Source organism: Phalangium opilio, unplaced genomic scaffold, assembly GCF_054372755.1.
Source record: "Phalangium opilio isolate 3A_F unplaced genomic scaffold, DU_Popi_V2 ptg000055l_1, whole genome shotgun sequence".
Lineage (NCBI taxonomy): Eukaryota > Metazoa > Arthropoda > Arachnida > Opiliones > Phalangiidae > Phalangium > Phalangium opilio.
Genome location: NW_028324174.1, coordinates 1,289,270 through 1,297,204, shown reverse-complemented (window position 1 = coordinate 1,297,204; position 7,935 = coordinate 1,289,270). Strand labels below are relative to the sequence as shown.

The following is a 7,935-nucleotide window of genomic DNA, read 5'->3' as shown; positions in this document are numbered from 1 at the left end:
ATGTTTTAAACTTTTTGTTTAAAACGTTTTAAACAAATTAAAGTTTTTTTTCATGGCTGTTTAAAACAAGTTTTAAACCAAAGTTTAAAACAATTTGTTTAAAACTTGCCAACCCTGAAACAAAGTCCCGCAAATGACATGCGATTCTCTTTTGTATTGCTCGTTATGGCTCGCAGCCTCTCGTTTTCAAATCATGGATACTAAAACTCTAATGAAAGTCGTTTTGCTATTCGTAAGTACTTGATTGATTTTTCGAGTTAACTAGTTTATTAATGCAACTCCAGTGTATGAAAATTAGAGCTGAACTATATTTAATTTGTAGATAATTATAGATAAACCCTGATTTTTCGAGTTAACTAGTTTATTAATGCTGCTCCAGTGTATGAAAATTAGAGCTGAACTATATTAAATTTGTAGATAATTATAGATAAACCCTGCATTATCGAACTCCATTTTCTAGTGTTAAAATTCAATGTATTCTAAAATATTGTCCAAATTCCATTTCCTAAGTAATATTGGGGTTTTTTAGAGGCAATGCGTCAATGTTACTGTAACGTTTAATTTCAAGGGGTATCATCCAAGAGATAAAGTTTACTTGGAATTTCTTACTTATCCGACAGGCCGGTAAATTTTGCTAGCGTAAATAATTTTATCATAAAAAGTAGGTGTTAAATTATTTTGTTAATTTTCAGAGTAATGATAACGTGTATTCTTGTTGCCGGTGTTTACCAAGGGGTAAGTAAGTAGTAGTACATATATGCCGTTCCCAGTGCAGGTACAGTCCCGGACAAAAGTCTTTGGACATTTTCATTTGGCTGCCATTTTGTTCCTATTTGAGCTAGAGTAACAAAATAGGACTTTATAAATAGGTTGACTTCTAAGATTATTTTAAAATTAAAAATTCTACAGGGCCGGTAGGCCCTAGTAGATATGACTTGATACCGTTTTGTAACGTTAAAGTAATATTCACCCGCTTTTGCTAATTTCCTATGGAGATTAACATGGGTTTTTCGTGATCTTTCCCCACCGATAACTTAAAAACTACAAGGAAGATACTTTTCGGAATTATTTTAAATTAACAATTAAGTATTCAGGGTGTGCTATCGGCCAGCTTGATCAAAACAATTAAGTCTAAGTATGTTAATTTTACTTAATTACAGAAGTACGGCTTTGACCATCGTGATTGGACATAAGAATTAGCTAGATCTCTTGGAAAACTCAGTGCTACCACGTATCTATGGTGCAGTGGTTATCACGTCCGCTTCACACGCGGAAGGTCCCAGATTCAAGCCCTGGTAGATACATGTTTTGACCATCGTGATTGGGCAAAAGAATTAGCTAGATCTCTTACCACGTGTCTGTGGTGTAGTGGTTATAATATATATTTAACAATTATTTCACTTCACTTGGTTTAATAAGGTGACATAGGTAGCGTAATTCTTCCCTACTTTTAAAACCATTAAACTAAGTAATATTAGAAGTTCAATAGATTGTCTAAAAAAGATGTTAAAAGCCATTGTAAATGGTGCATAAATGCTTAATATTTCCTTAATACTTGCAAATAATATTAGTAAATGGCGTGAATTGATCATAGAAATGGGGTTAAAGTACACCCTAAATGATGTCTTTTATGGCACTGGAAAAAACAGCACATTTGGTGTTTGAATGCACCATCATATTTTAGAGTGCAAATGTATGACTGTAAAGCAAACATAATTATTCAAAATTTAATTACATTAAGACTGAAGTGACAGATATTTTATAAAAACGTCTTGGTTTGGACCAAGGCCGAAAAAACAAACGATATGTGTGAGGTTTATCAATTGACTGAAGTTCAGATATTGAAATTTTTTTCTAGTTCTTTTTATCCACTCAATCCTTAATCAATATTTAATTCAATCAACTGATTTTACTGTTAATCGATCTAGTCCCTCTAAATTAATTTAAAAAATTACATATCTACGCTCTTTCAAGAACAATTAATTTCATGATAAAATGTTTTCTAAAATGTAATTGTTCTTGAAAAAGCGTAGATATGTAATTTTTTCAATTAATTTAGAGGGACTAGATCGATTAACAGTAAAATCAGTTGATTGAATTAAATATTGATTAAGGATTGAGTGGATAAAAAGAACTAGAAGAATATCTGAAACTTCAGTCAATTGATAAACCTCACACATATCGTTTGTTTTTTCGGCCTTGGTCCAAACCAAGACGTTTTTATATAATTACACTATGGCACTAATAGGGCGTTAGCCAAAGTGGAAATAGTAAAGCCCCCTGAAAATGACGTTACGAAATAATGCTTCAAATGGATCAACAATGCTATCGTTGCACGCGACTTGTCACGTAGATTCCAAAACTGTTTTCAAATTGTCAATCGGTTCAGAGAATCAAACGTTATGACAAAAAACATGACGATCAAAACATTGGCAAATAAGCCTAACGATTATTTCTTTCTTCTATATCAACTTAAATGTTAAACTTTTCCGAAGACATAGCAAAATATTAATAAAATAGTGCTAAAAAGAAGAGAGAACTTATGGCAGTTAAATAACGGTATTTTAATACGTGTAAATTGCCTACTAAATTACAATAAGATGAGAGCTTTCGGCTCGTGAGCCTTCATCAGTCATACTAAAAATCTTAACGCGTGACACTTACGAGGTGACCTCGTTTTTTAAAAAATCTTATCACGCCCTCTCTTGAATAAAATGTTTGTCGTCTATGACTCCCCAATATTTTGCTTCAGCACAACCTTGATTTAAATTTAATTTTCCTGATTTTTTAATAAATATACCTTCAATAAATTTTCTTTTTCGCCAGTTTTTTTCCCGAGAATTTTTGGATGTTTAAAATCAATTACGTGACCTTTAGACTCCCAAACATGAACCGCTATGCCATTTTCTTTATTATAATTTTTAATACATTGCTTATGCCCTGAGAACCTATTTTTTAACGTTTGTTGTGTTTCACCAACATACGTTTCGCCGCATGTTTCACATTTAACTTGGTAAACGACGCAGCGATTATCCAATAGGTTAGTATCTCTTTTAGGCCTATTTTTAACTATGTGACTGTTCAAATTTTGTCCACCTACATTTAATAATTTAACGTTGAATTTATTTTTTAATAATCTACCTAATTTTTCACTAATTCCCCTAATGTATGGGAGTGCTAACCATGGTTGAAAGTCTTTCGGTCTATTTTAATCGTAAACAACAATGTTACTTTTAAAAATTTAATCAATTAAACCATTTGGGTAATTACTATTAATTATCTGATTTTTAACGATGGCTTTATCAGTCTCAGGTTCGTCGGAGACATTTTCTATACGGTGTTTTAAGCTTTTTACTATACCTAACTTTACATTTTGGCTGTGGCAGGAATTGTTATCTAGAAATGTTTTACAGTGAGTGGGTTTTTGAAAAAGAATACATTTTAAACTATTGTTATTATCTAATCTTTTGGTCATTATGTCTAGAAAGAGTAAACTGCCATTATTTTCTAATTCAATTGTAAATTTAATAGAATTATCTAAACTGCGTAGAGTTTGCAAGTTCTCTCCCCACTTGTTAAAGGAGTTTTCCTCCGCGGTGTTACCCGGTTTCTCCTTTCCATCAAAACTTGCTGAGGTTAATGGTAATAGTTAGTATAGGGCGCTGTCGGTTAGCTGTGGCATAGGGGCTAGCCACCACCTCTCTATGCATTGAAATCGTGACCCATTGAAAAATAGCCCACTGGGTGTTATGGACACGAAATAAAGTTAGATTATTATTATATTCACTAAATCCAATAACAAATTTGTATTGTTTCTTACATTTTTTAAAATGACAAAAATGTCATCGACGAACCTTACCCAAAATTTAATATTTCTTGCCATTCTTTTGTGACTAAATAGTTTTTCTTCAATGAACTCCAATGAATTAGCTAAGACACTCGAAAGTGGATTACCCATAGCTAAACCCTTTGTTTGCACAAAAAATTGATCTTTAAAGCTAAAATATGTGTTTTCTACACAAATTCGGCTAAGTTCTACGATTGAATCAATAGTTAAATCTGTTCTGTTTTTTTAAGGCGGGGTCCTTTACTAATTTGCATCTTAAAACATCTAGAACACCTTCGATAGGTACTCTAGTGTATAAGTTTATTACGTATGTTGGCGAAACACAACAAACATTAAAAAATTGGTTCTCAGGGCATAAGCAATCTAAATCAAGGTTGTGCTGAAGCAAAATATTGGGGAGTCATAGACGACAAACATTTTATTCAAGAGAGGGCGTGATAAGATTTTTTAAAAAAACCGAGGTCACCTCGTAAGTGTCACGCGCGTTAGATTTTAATATGACTGATGAAGGCTCGCGAGCCGAAAGCTCTCATCTTAGTGTGTTTTCATTAGGCAATTTACACCTAATAAAGTAATTGTATTTAATTGCCAAAAGTTCTCTCTTCTTTTTAACACAATTTTAATAATTTATACTATGGCTTCGGAAAAGTTTAACATTTATATTGAGTAACTGTTAAATTCAACTTCTTGTTCACGTGTATTACACAGCCTAAATCACCACCAAACATAGTGTGATATTGTCCACCAATTCTCCACGTGTATTAAACGCTTTAAATCCCCACCAAATTAACGTGATGTGTTCAAGCGAAACTCCACGTGTTTTACACGTCTAAATATACTCCACAATAAACGTGATACTTTCAACCTATACTCCACGTGTTTTACACTCCCTAAATCAACACCACAATTAACGTGATATTATCCACCTATACTCCACGTGTTTTACACGCCCTAAATCATCAGCTCTATTAACGTGTTATATTCAACCTACACTCCACGTTTTTACACTTATGAAAAACCCAAACACTTTATATACACTAAGAACACTCAAAATACACGTAATTTACATGGTGAATTGCTACCTGGGTATTCTGACTCTGGTCCCTCTCTTCATGTTCTTCATTGGTCCCGGTTTTATAATGAAACATCTTTATGTTATGATATGTACTTAGATAAATAACTCGACGAGAATGTATAACTTGAACAACTTTATTTCACATTAGCTTATAAGTTAATTACAGTCTCTCTAGTCCATGCTTATCTGGCTAGGCTTTATATAGATAGTATCGTCATAAATTTAAGATTGATAAAACGTTACAATAAACCTAGACTTACAAGTGATTAATTTTTAGCAGTAGATTGAAATAGACTTTAAGCCTAGGCTTACTACAACACTATGAAATCACTTGTTAAGTTATAATTTCAATTGGCTATTATAACATTAAATTTCGAATATCTCTGCACACTATTTAGACAACGCCGTAAATTCGTCAGAACCTTCTGTAAAGTCTACGAGATTGATCTAATCCTTGTAATAACACCAGCTAAAATGACAACGAGTTAATAGTATCAGAGATTTAAATTTACTTTTCATTTTGTTAGAATATTTGCTATTCTAAATATTGTAATCAAAAGCCTACTTAAAAGAAAGCGTTTACTCTGACACTATTCCTAAATTCCCATTAAAATATTAATCTATGACATTTTCGAGCCTTGAACTGATTGTGGAATTCTATATTTACTTCTTAATGAGAGTCAAAACATAATTTAGTTGAAATGACGTTCAAAGTCCTAAATTATTTGATTCTTTACCCGTTGGCGTTTGAGTTATTACCATGTTTATAAATCGTAGTTCAAATACTAAATTGGCGTATAATGTTGCATTTTAAAATGCGCAACGATTACTAAGTGCTTTTTTTCGATTTCAGTGTGATAAATTGAAATGTCAGAAAGCAAATATATTATTCAATTTTCTTGATCTGATAATATGCCTTTTAAATATCCGACGCATATCATAGCTTGCAAAGATTATTAAGAAAATTTCATTTTCCTATAAACATATAAGCATGATTATTCAGTAGCGTGTTGAGTACAGTACGTTCAAGCACATGTTCCTACTTAAAGGACATGTCTCATTAAAATCGAATAATTTTAGTTGGCTTTTATAAAGGGCCCTGTGTATAAACAATCTCTTATATAGGGGAGTGTAATGATCTAAATTTTTTTAAGTATTTTTTTAATATTTAGTGGAGTAGTTAAATTTCTGACTAGAATCTAATTTAAAATTTTATTTTAATATATTTTTCATGTTAAAGCCTGTTGAAAGAATTTCACCACGTGACTGATGTCGTAATTGATTGAGTCTCACCCAATCGTACCCAGAGATTATACGGCTCTTATTGATATATATTCATTTATAAAACGACATCAATCACCAGGTGAAATCTCATTCCCCAAGCTTGAAGATGAAGCACACATGCTGACATTTTAGAGCCATGGCTTGCGATAGCTCAGCCACTCTCGAGAATTTGAGTGCCTTAGTACACCCCAATATTAACCAAGAAAATCCGAAAGTGTTTAGTGTTGAATCACGTCAATAAATGGTTATATAATTGTAAAATTATTTTGGGTTTCTTCCAACTTCTCTCTTCTTATCGACCCTAATTTTGTTGCTCTGTCCATCCGTTTATCTCTGGACTCCTTTTCGCAATGAGAGAGCCAAGAGTTTCAGACCCGGTTATTCAAACTAATTTTCTAGGCCGTGCTCTTTATTGGTGAAGTAATGGGTTTTTGGTCTTTTAGGCTCGCTAAGATAAAAGTTGAGTTATTACATATTATCCTTTAAAAGTAGCACAATAGTTTAAAATAACATTTTTCTTATCGAATAGGTGGAGAGGTAATTCAACGACGAAAAAGTTCGTGACATTGAATTTTAAGGCTTTTATTATTTTGGTTTTGTCCCATTGGACCGAAACCGCTTTTTGGTTTTTTATGGAGAATAAATTTAAATTTCCAGCCCAATGGCGGGTTTCTGCTGAATGGGAATTAATTTGAAAGAATTAGATAATTAAATGTCTGTGAGGATTTCGAATCACCGCAGCAGAATGGTAGAATATCAGGCTTTTAATTCAGAGGCTCGGGTTCAAACCCAGAGAAGGAAATTGCTGGTTAGGTGTAGTCAGGTTCGGTTAGGTTAGGTTATTATCCTATTAATTGGCTGCCACCTTTTCCAAAACATTCTCCTACTAATTAGCTGCCACCTTTTCCAAAACATTCTCCTATTAATTAGTTGCCACCTTTTCCTAAATATTCTCCTATTAATTAGCTGCGACCTTTTCCAAAACATTTTCCTACTAATTAGCTGCCACCCTTTCCAAAATATTCTCCTAATAGTTAGCTGCCACCTTTTCCAAAATATTCTCCTAATAGTTAGCTGCCACCTTTTCCAAAATATTCTCCTAATAGTTAGCTGCCACCTTTTCCAAAACAATGGTTCCAATAATTCGTTGCCACCTTTTCCAAAATATTATCCTATTAATTGGTTGCCACCTTTTCCAAAATATTCTCCTATTAATTAGTTGCCACCTTTTTCAAAATATTCTCCTAATAATTAGCTGCCACCTTTTCCAAAACATTCTCCTATTAATTAGTTGCCACCTTTTCCTAAATATTCTCCTATTAATTAGCTGCGACCTTTTCCAAAACATTTTCCTACTAATTAGCTGCCACCCTTTCCAAAATATTCTCCTAATAGTTAGCTGCCACCTTTTCCAAAATATTCTCCTAATAGTTAGCTGCCACCTTTTCCAAAATATTCTCCTAATAGTTAGCTGCCACCTTTTCCAAAATATTCTCCTAATAGTTAGCTGCCACCTTTTCCAAAACAATGGTTCCAATAATTCGTTGCCACCTTTTCCAAAATATTATCCTATTAATTGGTTGAAACCTTTTCCAAAATATTCTCCTATTAATTAGTTGCCACCTTTTTCAAAATATTCTCCTAATAATTAGCTGCCACCTTTTCCAAAACAATGGTTCCAAAAATTCGTTGCCACCTTTTCCAAAATATTCTCCTATTAATTGGTTGC

General features: G+C 32.9%; 1 non-coding gene across 1 annotated transcript; it reads left to right on the top strand.

Moving 5' to 3' along the window:
• Nucleotides 1-1,231: 1,231 nt before the first annotated feature.
• TRNAV-CAC (transfer RNA valine (anticodon CAC)) lies at nt 1,232-1,304 on the top strand. Its single transcript has one exon. It is a non-coding gene; the product is annotated as a tRNA-Val (tRNA).
• The last annotated feature ends 6,631 nt before the right edge of the window (nt 1,305-7,935 follow it).